This window comes from Hemitrygon akajei, chromosome 10 (genome assembly GCF_048418815.1).
Source record: "Hemitrygon akajei chromosome 10, sHemAka1.3, whole genome shotgun sequence".
Taxonomy (NCBI): Eukaryota; Metazoa; Chordata; class Chondrichthyes; order Myliobatiformes; family Dasyatidae; genus Hemitrygon; species Hemitrygon akajei.
In genome coordinates this window covers 10,091,869-10,105,477 of record NC_133133.1, presented here as the reverse complement: position 1 = coordinate 10,105,477, position 13,609 = coordinate 10,091,869, and positions in this window count along the sequence as shown.

The following is a 13,609-nucleotide window of genomic DNA, read 5'->3' as shown; positions in this document are numbered from 1 at the left end:
GGGGAAGTGGTAACCACATATTTTCGTGTTGTTCGGTTATTGAGTTGCAGTAAGACCAAAGAATTAATTGTGGACTTCAGAAAATGTAAGACAAGGGAACACACCAGTCCTCATCAAAAGTGAGTGAAAAGAGTGATCAATTTCAAGTTTCAGCTTGTCAACGTCTCTGAGGATCTATCCTGGGTCCAACATATCAATGCAGTTACAAAGAAGGCTTGACAGTGGTTATACTTCATTAGAGGTTGAGGAGATTTAGGATGTTACCAAAGAAACTCATACATTTCTACAGATGTACCAAACACAGCATTCTAACTGGCTGTATCACTGTCTGGTATGGAGGGAGGGGTGGGAGATGGTGTACTGCACTGCACTGGGTCAAAATAAGCTGCAAAATGTTGTAAACTCAGTCAGTTCCATCATGGACATATCTTCCCCAGCATACAGGACATATGCAAGGAGCGATGCCTCAAAAAGGCAGCATCTATCATTAAGGACCCCCATTACCCAGAACATGCCCTCTTATTGCTACCATTATGGAAGTGGTATAGGAGTCTGAAGGCACATACTCAGTAATTCAGAAATAGCTTCTTCCCCTCTGCCATCAGATTTGTGAATGGATTTTGAACCCATGAACACTACCTCACTATTTTCTTTTTGTATTATTTATTTAAATTTATATATAAATAGCATTGTACTGCTGTCATATAACAGCAAATTTCTTGACATATGCCAGTGATATTGAACCTGATTCTGATTCTGTAGTTGGGTTAGTGCATTTGGTCAAAAAGACTGAAATACAAGATGCTGGAATTTTGGAGCAAAATTTCTCTCCGTAGATGCTGCATGACTTGCTGTGTTCATCCAGCATTTTGTTTGTATTGGTCAAGAAGAATACCTAATTACAATGCTTATTCATGAAAGGGGTGTATAGGGAGGGGTAGCACCTCTGGTGAAGGGGTTTGTCATGCCCATTCTGCAGGCAGCTCATTCACCCTTTATCCTCACTGGATTCTTAGCTTTCACCTATGGCTCCAAGTAACTGTTTGTATGTGACAGTGGCCACTCCCCGGCACACTACTTTGACAGGCAGGCTAAACCACAAGAGGGTAGTTGGCAGGCCTTGTAGCCTAGTGAGTTAGGGGCATGTCCTGGCAAGCAAAGTCAGCTCTGCTGGGCTGGGCGAATCAGAGCTAAAATGAGATCCAATGGCCAGAATTGTGGCTCTGCAAATCCTCATGGAGAGTGAAAGGCATGACAAGGATCAGAATAAGTCATGGTCACCCACTGCAAACAAGGAAAACTCCAATCTGGGATGACTGCTTCTACCACTGGACCTAGATTTCTGATATTGTCCGATATGATGAACACCCACCATTCAAGGAAAACTTTAGTTCCCTCTCCTCAAGTACACAGTTCCCTGAAAGTGGGATCACAGGAAGAAAGGCTTTTGACACACTGGCCTTCATTGGGCAGGGCACTGAGTATAAAAGTTAGGATGTTATGCTGCAGTTGTACAAGATGTTCATGAGGTCACATTTGGAATATTGTGTTCAGTTTTGGTCACCCTGCTAGAGAAAAGGTGTTATTAATCTGGGAAGAGGACAAAGGAGACTTACAAGTACATTGGTAGGATTTGGAAGAATGAGTTGTGGAGGGAGAGTGAGCAGTTTGGGACTTTTTCAAAGTAGTGTTTGAAAAATAAGTGGTGAAGTCAAAATGGATAACATTATGATAGGCATAGATAGGGTCAATGTGCACAATGCTTTTTCCTGGGACGAGGATTCAAGACGTAGAGGGCAGAGGTTTAAGGTGGGAGGGAAGAGGATTAATAGGATCTTGAAGGGCAACTTTTTTCAAGCAAAGGCAGGTCCATATGTGGAATGAGCTGCCGGAGGAAATGGTTGAAGCAGGTAAACATAGAAACATAGAAAATAGGTGCAGGAGTAGGCCATTCAGCCCTTCGAACCTACACCACCATTCAGTATGATCATGGCTGATCATCCAACTCAGAACCTTGTACCTGCTTTCTCTCCATACCCCCCGATCCCTTTAGCCACAAGGGCCATATCTAACTTCCTCTTAAATATAGCCAGTGAACCGGCCTCAACTGTTTCCTGTGGCAGAGAATTCCACAGATTCACCACTCTCTGTGTGAAGAAGTTTTTCCCCATCTCAGTCCTAAAAGGCTTCCCCTTTATCCTTAAACTGTGACCCCGCGTTCTGGACTTCCCCAACATCGGAAACAATCTTCCTGCATCTAGCCTGTCCAATCCCTTTAGAATTTTATATGTTTCAGTAAGATCCCCCCTCAATCTTTTAAATTCCAGTGAGTATAAGCCTAGTCGATCCAATCTTTCTTCATATGAAAGTCTTGCCATCCCAGGAATCAATCTGGTGAACCTTCTCTGTACTCCCTCTATGGCAAGAATGTCTTTCCTCAGATTAGGGGACCAAAACTGCACACAATATTCTAGGTGCGGTCTCACCAAGGCCTTGTACAACTGCAGTAGAACCTCCCTGCTCCTGTACTCAAATCCTCTTGCTATGAATGACAACATACCATTTGCCTTTTTCACCACCTGCTGTACCTGCATGCCCACCTTCAATGACTGGTGTACAATGACACCCAGGTTTCGTTGCATCTCCCCTTGTCCTAATCGGCCACCATTCAGATAATAATCTGTTTTCCTGTTCTTGCAACCGAAGTGGATAACCTCACATTTATTCACATTAAATTGCATCTGCCATGAATTTGCCCACTCACCTAACCTATCCAAGTCACCCTGCATCCTCTTAGCATCCTCCTCACAGCTAACACTGCCGCCCAGCTTCACGTCATCCGCAAACTTGGAGATGCTGCATTTAATTCCCTCGTCAAAATCATTAATATATATTTAAACAACTGGGGTCCCAGCACTGAGCCTTGCGGTACCCCACTGGTCACTGCCTGCCATTCTGAAAAGGTCCCATTTACTCCCACTCTTTGCTTCCTGTCTGCCAACCAATTCTCTATCCACATCAATACCATACCCCCAATACCGTGTGCTTTAAGTTTGCATGCTAATCTCCTGTGTGGGACCTTGTCAAAAGCCTTTTGAAAATCTAAATATACCACATCCACTGGCTCTCCCCTATCCACTCTACTAGTTACATCTTCAAAAAATTCTATAAGATTCGTCAGGTACATCAACAACATTTAATAGACTCAACAACATTTAAACTGGTACATGGATAGGAGAGATTTGCAACGATGTTGTCAAATAGGACTCACTCCATGACAAATCTTGGTTAGCATGGACTAGTTGGGTTGAAGGGCCTCTTTCCAGCAGTATGACTCGGTGACTCAGCTGTGTGACATCAAAGTGTTGGCCCAGTTGTATCACATGGCTGTCCGTCTGCTCAAGCTTGATTCAGCAGTCCTGAGCAAATATTGATTCCAGTTTAACCTAAGTTCTCTTCTTTTAAGTCCAAGTCTTTGATTGCGATTCAATATTCAGTTTAATGTATTTTTCAATGAACATTAAACTTAATCATTACTTTTAATGGGATATGGTATCTGTACCTCCAACAGTCACACTTCCTTTTCCACGAAGAGACCAATTTTCTGAGGATTTTATGATCTTATTGTTCACAACTTCGACTGCCTCAAACCTATCTAGGTCTATTGAGGTCACTTGAAGTCCACTTGCCACATTAACCTTTCAATGGCTCTAAATTCCAGTGCATTAAGATAACAGATGACCTGTCCTGGATATACTGTAGATGCAAACACAAGGAAAGCACACGAGCATTTTTACTTTCTTAGGAAGGTTAGGAAATTCAGTTTGTCAATGAACACTCTAACAATGTATTGATTATGTCCTGACTGGTTGTGTCCGGTCTGCATTTCTAATGTTTTACCTTGTTTAATATTAATGCACTGTGTAATAATCTGATCTGTATGAACATTATGTAAGGCAAGATTTTCACTATCTTGGAACATATAACAATAATAAACCAGTACTGAAGGCAGAGGGTGAGGATTGACGAGGTACCTGAATGTGTTTTTGTGTGAAATGAAATATTTTTGAAAGACAGTGAAACAGCCAAGAGTTTCATATGACACCCTCAAAGTTAAGTGCTGAGTATTTCTTGGGACCAAGTACCGTTTGTATGACTCTGCTGTCGGAGAGGGAGACTGCCTTTTGATAGCTAGGGGATCACTCTGCTGCCGGAGAGGAGAGTGGCTGCTGCTGTGCCCAGAGAATGTTACCCAGGTTTTCTGTGTTTGTGTGTGTGGACTTGGCCTATAGACTTTTTCCTCAGTCTTAGTTTTTTTTATATTCTCTGTTTTTTGCCTGATCTTTCTCATTTTTTTTGTGTGTGCATTGAGGGGGGATTTCAGGGCTGATGATTGTGCTGATGTTCTTTCCTTTCTTGATTCTGTGGCTATCTGGAGAAGAAAAATTTCAGAGTTGTATTCTTAGATAATACATGAACCTTTGAACATATCAAAACTTTCCCATTAGATCTACTTTTTTATTTATTTCAATACTTGCAGAAACTTAAAAATGCATCCAGATTACTTGGAAACAATCATATATCCCAGTAACTTGTTTACCTTCAGTAACTGTAATTTCATGCTTCAGTGGATAAAGATATTTAAATATGATAGTCATGGCATCCTCTGCTTTATAAGCCATCCCTTGTTGATTTAGAATATAAGAATGAATTCCTTTGAATTCATAAAGGTAAAGTGATTAACGTAGTTGTTCAACTGGAATGGAAGTTGACTTGGTTTCTCTGTGGTGTAGTAGATTCTGAAGTGTCTGATGTAGAACCGTAGAACACCGGTGTGGCATGGTAATGTAATGTAATTGAAGCACCATTATCCTGATTTCAATTCTCACTGCTCTCTGTAAGGAGTTTGCACATTCTCCCCATGACCACGTGCAGTTCTTCTGGGTGATCTTGTTTCCTCACGCCTTCCAAAGATGTACGGGTTAGTAGGTTAATTAGTCACCAGGGTGTAATTGGGTAACTGGGCTTGTTGAGCATTATTACTGTGCTGTATCTCTTTTTCAAAAAAAAAAACACTGCAATGCAAAAACAGGCCCTTTAACCCATCTACTCCATGCCAGATTATTAGTTCCAGTCCCATAGGCAGTCCATGTACTTATCCAAAATTTTATTTAATCTTGAAATCGAACCTGCATCCACCACTTCCACTGGAATGAGCTGCCACACTCTGAATGAAGAAGTTCTCCCTCATGTTCTCCTTAATCATTTCACGTTTCACCCTTAACCCATGACCTCTAGTTTTAGCCTCACCCACCCTCAGTGGAAAAAGCCTGGTTTTTACCCTATTTCAACCTGTCAATTTTGTATACCTTCATTGAATCTCCTCTCAGTCTCCTCCACTTTGGGGAATAAACCCTAACTATTCAGCCTTTCCCTATAATATAGGTCTTAATGTCCTGGTAATGTCCTTGTAATGTTGTGTCTGTTGACTACTAGAAGGAGGAGTTACAAAAGGCTGTAGATACTGGAATCTGGAGTAACATACAGTGCTGGAGGAGCTCAGTGGGTTGAGCAGCTGCCGTGGATGGGGAATCATCAGAGCCCAGCATTGAAAGCCCTTTGCGTTCCTGCTTAACTTCCTCCAGCTGTTGTCACCAACCGTCAACGTCCCCATCCAGCACCTCGCTCCAGCTACCTCACATTTTTTCCCACTTTGTCTCTTCCTGCAGTTATTGAATATTGAAGGGCCTAGACAAAGTACATGTGGAGAGGATGTTTCCAATAGTGGGGTTGTCTAGGACCAGAGGGCATGGCCTGAGAATACAAGGATGACCCTTTAGAACAGAGATGAATTGGAACTTCTTTAGTCTGTGGATGGCAAATCTGTAGAATTTATTGCCACAGATGACTGCGGAAGCCAAATCTTTGGGTATATTTAAAACAGAGGTTGGTAGTTTCTTGGATAGTCAAAGTGGCAAAAATTATTGTGAGGAGGGAGATGAATGGTTTTGAGAGGAATAATAACTCAGTTATGAAGGAATAGCAGAGCAGAATCAATAGGCCACATGGCCTGATTCTGCTCCCGTGACTTGTGCTCTTACTAGAGAGCATGTCTTATGAGCAATAGTTGAACATGCTAGGACTTTTCTCATTGGATTGAAGTAGGATGAAGGGTGACTTGATAGAGATGTATAAGAGGAACAGATAGAATGGATAGCTAAAGCCTTTTTTTTCCAAGGCAGAAAGGGCTAATATTAAAAGCACTAATTATAAGGTGATTGAAGGAAAGTATTTGGGGGATGTCAGAGGGGTTTTTCACACAGTGAGTGGTGTATGCATGGACTGCCTTGCCAGAGGGAGTGATAGAGGTAGATACATTACGGGCATTTAAGAGATTGTTAGATAGGTATATGGGTGAGAGAAAATGAGGGCTATGTGGGTAGGAAGCATTTGATTGATCTTGGAGTAGGTTAAAAGTCCGGCACAACATTCTGGTGCTGTTCTATGTTCAGTATGTGGACACTCCTTGCTTATGGCAATCACATTAGAGCAGCACTAACCACAGACATAATCTGGAACTTATTGCAGTCTGCACCTTCCCGCTTTAGGTGACATCCTCTTCAACCAGATTATTTTCCTGTCTTGTGCACTTTCTGAAATGGAAGATTGTTCTTCCTTAGGTTTAAAAAATTTCCTAAGGATCTAACCCACTTGTCTTGATTATTCTGAAATGTAATCATTTCTTTAGAAACACTATCCTATTGTGTATAAAAAGTACTCAAAATCAAGTAGCACTAATGACTGTTCTCTTTTCCCCACTTTACATCAAGCTATTGTGGAAAAAGTAAAATTATACCCGTAGATTCCGGACTACAGAGCGCACCTGATTAAAAGCCGCAGGCTCTAATTTTAGAAATAAAATCAATTTTTTAATTGTAAAGGCCGCATCGGATTTTAGGCCGCACCGCTACTTTTAAATATACATACGTATCGGTAACACAAATTACGTTGCATATACTTTTTTACTGAACAGCACGAACAACATTCCAATATCTCCTAGCGACTGGTAAAAATATATATACTGCAGCCTACCAGGAAAAGTTATTGATCGACTTTAACTTAAAAGCAGCGTTTTCGCTCGGGTCTAATCGGGTCTGACGCGCTTGCGCAATGCGATCGGGTCTAATCGGGTCTGACGCGCTCGGGTCTTGCTTTTCTTCGAGTATTTTCCATGTTGATGAGGGTGAGTACAAATGACTGATTTACAATAATTTAATTGTGAAAGTGCGCTTGATTTATCGTACAATTTCATTGGACCTCTGTGAACTACTCATCAATTTTATTGGTCTACTGTTACGAGGCAAAATGTTTACGAGGCGGCATGAAAAAAAACCATGTATTAGCCGCTCTGGATTATAGGCCGCAGAGTTCAAAGCTGTTCAAAATGTGGGGAAAAAAGTAGCGGCTTATAATCCGGAATCTACGGTATTTAAATAAATGTTGGTTCTTTTAAAGTAACTTAATTAATAAATTAAAAGGTTTCTTTGGCTGAAAATTGATTCCTGAAATGTTCTGGGTGGTCATGAATGGGCAATTTCTGAACTTATTCATATATCAGGCTGCTGTTTATCAATTACAACAGCATTGCCCTGTCAGTATTAGTCACCAAGCTTCTAAATCTGAGCCTCTGTTCTTCCCCCTGTAACCGGATCCTCAACTTCCTTATCAGTGACCACACCAATGCAGATCGATCACTGACAATCAATACAGTCACACCTCAGGGATGTGTGATTAACCCACTGCTCTATTCTCTCTACACTCATGAACAGTGGCTAAGCACAGCTAAAATGCCATCTTTAAATTTGCAGATGATGCCACCGTCCTGGAAAAAATATCAGAATGATACAAAGAGACCTACAGGAATGGTTGGTTGAGTGGAGTCACAACAACAATCTTACACTCAACATCAGCAAGACCAAGGAATTGATTGAGGACTTCAGGAAAGGGAAGTCAGGAGAACACAGACCAATCCTCATTGAGGAGTCAGTAATAGAAAGGTTAAGAATATCTTGGTAGATCTATCCTGGGTCTAAATTTGATGCAATCGTGAAGAAACATGACAATGCCTCTTCTTTCAGAAGATTCCATATACCACCAAAGACTTTCAAATTTCTATTGATATACAGTAGAGAGTATCCAGACTGGTTCTGTCTCATCCTTGTAGGAAGGATCAAATATACAGGAGCTCAAGATGCTGCAGAATGTTGTAGTCTCAGCTATCTCCATCATGAACACAACCTTACCCACCATCAAGGATGTCTTCAGAAGGTGGTACCTCATTCTGTTGAACTACATATATCTGTCTGGACATGCCCCCCCTGCTGACTGCTCCTGTGGCTCCTCCCACTGCTCCTGAGGCTCCTCCCACAGACCCCGGTATAAAGGCAATTGAGGCCCGAGCCCTGCCCTCAGTCTCCAGGATGTAGCATGGTGGTCAATTGCTGCTTTTTCTTTCTTCCAGTCAATAAAAGCCGATATCTCGCCTCACATCTCAGAGTTATTGATGGTGCATCACTCATGAAGGTGTCATTCAAGGACACTTGCCATCCAGGAGATGCTGCTATCTCATTGCTAACATCAGAGAGGAGGTACAGAAACCTGAAGATCCACACTCAATGATTCATAAACTGCTTCTTCATTCCCCTCTCCCATCAACATTACATCATTATTTCTTCTTTTTGCACTGTTTATTCCTCTTTGTAATTTATAGTAACTTTCACACTGTACGGCTGCCACAAAACTACAAAATTCATGTCATATAAGTCAGTGATAATAAACCTGAATCTGATTCTAATTCAGAGATTTCAGAGGTAGTGTGACAGCAGGGAGGTTTTTATGTCTATCCTGAAGATGCAAATATTAAAAAAAAAAAAAATTCATTTAGGCTTTGTTTTGTTGATACTCTTGTAGTCGTCTTGCATTTTTCATGAATCTCTGATGCCTGAAAGCATTTCTTAGTCAATTTGCTGTGTTATTGAAGTGTAATCACCACTGCAATATAGGGAACAAGAGCAGCTAATTTGCACACAAGATCCAATAAGAAGCAATATCTTAGCATGCTGAGACTCAATCAGTCTCATTTTTGGTGATGTTGATTGATGGTGTAAAGAAGGGTCAGGATTCCAAGGCAAATTTCCTGCTTTTCCTGAATGCAGTACCATGGATTGATTTGCATCTAACCCAGAGGACAGACACGTAGTTAGTTTAAGAGCTCATTCAGAAACCAGCAATAATGCAGCAATGTATTGGAGCCTACAGGACAATGGCGATGAGAATACTGTCCAGTGCACTCACCTTTACCCTAGACACTGGACAGCAGCCTACAACACTACCCAGTCCATCACTGGAAAAGCCCTCTCCACCATTAAGTAGAACTACAAGGAGCACTGCCTATAGAAAGCAGCATCCATCATCAAGGACCCCCCCCCCCCCCCCATCGGAGCTGCCACTGGGATGGAAATACAGGAGTCATATGTCACACAACACCAGGTTCAGGAACTGTTATTACTCCTTAACCATCTGGCTCCTGAACCACCATGCATAACGTCACTCACCTCAGCTTTGAACTGATTCACATCCTGTGCACTCACTTTCAAAGTCTCTACAACTCGTGTTCTCAAAATTATTTATTACATATTTATTATATATATTTACACAATTTGTCTTTGTGTGCTCTTTGTTCTACTGTGAATGCACACAAGAAAATTAATTTCAACGTAGTATTTGGTGGCACAGATGGACTTTGATAATAAATTTACATTCAACATTTGACTCCTCCTTGTACCTCCCCAGAGCATGTCCCCAGCAACAAACACCCCACCTGTCTCTCGCATTGTTACACATCTCATCATATCAGCAGATTTCTCCTCTAAAGCCCCAGTCCTACATTGTTTGCTTCTCTCTCCCATCTGAGAAACTGTTCCCCTTTTTCCCCAGCTCGCTCCATCTGCCTATCACCATCCATCCCTCCTTGTTCCACTTATCACCTGGCACACCTTGCCGCACCCCCTTCCCCCCCCCCATCAGATGCTTTCCCTCTGCACTGCCAGTCCTGATGCACAATGAAAGGTCACATGGAGTTGATGTTCGAGGTCAGGAGACAACCTAAACCTGATCTGCCTAAGCACGAATTTTGTAGAATTTTTGTATTTTCAGTTGATGAGATCACCAGTAAAATTATATTTTGGTAACAGAATAGTGGTTACAGGAAGACTTAGTTTAGGCTCTACTTACTCAGGTTGTGGTTATCTGCTTTTAAGGACAGAACGCTGCTGACGCAGAGAAAGTGGTCTATATTTTCAAGGGCATTTATAGTCAACTGTTACAACAGGCTGGATAAATGGCAGTTAGCCAGTGGTAAAAACAAGACCCAGGGCCCTAAATGGCTTGTCAAAGGCATTCCGAATACATTGGAGGTCTGCTTCAGAGTGTGCTGCGAGGGCGTTGGCATCCATGTAATGAAGCTTTATGATAGTGGTGGTGCTAACCTTGTTCTTGGCTTTGAACCAGTTTGAGGTTGAATCATACCTAAATACATATATAATATGAATAATCACTGTAGCAGAATATGTGGATCCTCGATAAGCCCCTAGAGCCACTTGAGGGTGCGCGCATATACATACACTCACTCATTCACTCACTCACTCATTCTGCTGGCAGAAGACAAGGGGGTGATATGGTGGCATAGCAGTTAGCGTAATGCTTTTCAGTGCCAGTGACCAGGGTTCATTTCCCTCTGCTGTCTGTAAGGAGCTTGTATGTTCTCCCTGTGACCGCATGGGCTTCCTCTAGGTGCTCTGGTTTTCTCTAGAATTCCAAAGGTATACAGTACGGGCTGGTAAGTTAATTGGTCACTTGTGTGAACTTGGACAGAATGGAACCATTGGTCTGGAAGGGCCTGTTATCGTGCTGTATCTCTAAATAAAATTAAAAATAAAGAAACTGTTTATAAAACATTGAGTGTGTGTCTTCAGACTCCTGTACATCCTCCTTGATGGTAGCAATGAGAAAAAGGCTTTCAATGTTCTAGAGTATATTTATTATCAAAGTATGTATGCAGTATACAACTCTGAGATTCATCTTCTCCAGACAGCCACGAAACAAAGAAAAACCAGGGAAACTGTCCTGGATGGTAAGGGTCCTTAATGATGTATTCTGCCTTTTTGAGGCATTAACTTTTGAAAGTGCTCCTGATGGTGGTGAGGCTAGTTCCTGTGATGGATCTGGCAGAGTTTACAACTCTCTGCTGCTTTTTGCAATCCTTCACATTAGCTTCTCAGTACTTGGTAATGATGCAACCAGTCAGAAAACTCTCCACAGAATCTTTGAGCAAGAGGCAAGAGAGGCAGCTGTAAATTGTGTTGGTCTGCAGAATAGAATTTCTTCAGACTGGCAGCTGAGGAGTGAAAGAGACTGTTTCCCAGCCTCAGTTTTATGTCAATGTCTCTGGAGCTGGACTTGAACCCACAACCTCTGTCTCAGTGGTATGTAGGGGGCCATGGCTGAAACTCAAGTGACTGCTGCCACAGACATGGCCAAAGGCAGCAATATTCATTCAATGTCAAATTGACATCTCACCAGCATGGGTTAGCTGGAATGACAGTACATTGTGGCAACAAGCAGAGATCTATAGTGACAAACAGAGGCAAGAAACTGGTATAAAAAGTTGAGTTCAGAGTGACACACACAATGCTGGAGGAACTTAGCAGGCCAGGAAGCATCTATGGAGAGGAATAAACAGTTGATGTTTCAGGTTGAGACCCTTCTTCAGGACTGAAAAGGAAGGAGGAAGATGCCAGAATAAAAAAAATGGGGTGAGGTGAAGGAAGCGTAGCCGGAAGGTGATAGGTGAAGCCATGTAGGTAAGAAAGAAAGTAAGGAAACTGATAGAGGAGAGTGGACCATAAAGAAAGGAAAGGAAGGGGGGCAACAGAAGGAGGAGCTAGGTAGGTGAGAAGAGATTTTGATTTTTAATGTGTTTCTAAAATGATTAAGATTTATATAATTTAGTTCTCCTGGTTAATTATCATTTTTAGACCTGTCCAATCACTCAAACTGTAAACAAAATAAGTTCTGCAAATGCTTGAAATCCAGAGCAACTCAAAACAGTCCTGTTGATAGGTTTCGGTCTGAAACGTTGACCGTTTATTCCCCTCCATAGATGCTGCCTGACCTGTTGAGTTCCTCCAGTATATTGTGAGTTATTCAGGTTTTTGTATCTCGGTACATGTGAAAATAATATACCAATTCCAATCCTTGATTTAAAAAAAAATCTGCAATTAAGTGAATTAATGTGTTAAATTTTTATCAGAAATTTCCCTCTTCAATTTTCAGCCCTTCTCCATTGAAATGAAAGGAGATGGTGAACGTGTGCTGGGTTTACCCTGCTGCAGATCTTCTGACCAATCATCTTGTGTAACCCCAGGAAACTGTAGGGAATTGTCATTCCACCTCACCCAAGGAGAATTTAAATGTTGGAGAGTAGCTGGAATGTTTTTACTCTATTAAAAGGTTAAGGAACTTTGATGTGTACAGTTGTAAGTATGCCGACTGGATGCATCATTGCCTGGTATAGCAACTCAAATGCATAGGAACATAAACAGAGTAGTGGACTTATCCCAATACATGTCAGGAGCATCCCTCTCCTCCATCGATAGTATCTACAAGAGGCACTATCTCAAGAAGGCAACATCCATTATCAAAGGTCCCCAATATACAGTCCATCTTCTTGGAGCTACTATTGAGCAGGAGACATAGAAGCCGTAAGACCCACACCATCAGGTTCAAGAACAGTTACTTGCCTTCAACCATTAGGTTCCTGAATCAACTGGTATAACTCTAATTATTACCTCAGTACAGCAAGCCGATGCCCACTTTGTACTAGAATGATTCAAATGTCAAAGCATTTGTTCTGATTGGGTTTTCTCTTGTATGGTAGTTGCCCATTGATTCCGATGATGACAGGAGACCTGTGCAGGAGAGTTTTTAAAATGGAAAAGCCGGTGCACTGGATCAGTTCCATTCTCTCAACCTCAGAAGGCTGGGTCCAGGGCATCAGACAATGGTCACAAACAAGGGTCTTCCTTGGTTTCAGTGGTTGACCATGACGTCTTCTGTGCCTTGACATTCCCTTCAGTCTCCACGGAGAGTTCCAGAACTGCCTTCCTATTCATAGCTCTCATCTGCCCAATCTGCCGGAGTTAACTTGCATTCTAGAACAAGCACGTCCCTACCTCACCAGGGGATGATGCAGCTGGTTTAGCGCATTTTACAAGCGGTGTTTGCTGGTATGGCCAGTGTCGCATGCAGTCAGCTGCTTGGTCCATTAGGTGTGAGCTGAGTGACCAGTGGGGACAAAAGGAGAGTGTGCTGCCCTGGAATGGACTCGACAAGCCCTTCGCCAGAGGTGCTACCCCTCTCTGGATAACCCATTCACCTCTATTTTTGTATATGTTTCTATAATTCATGTTTTTAATTGATTATTTTCTTGTGAATATCGTTTATCCGATGTGTCTGTGATGTTACTGCAAGTAAGCTTTTTAATCACACT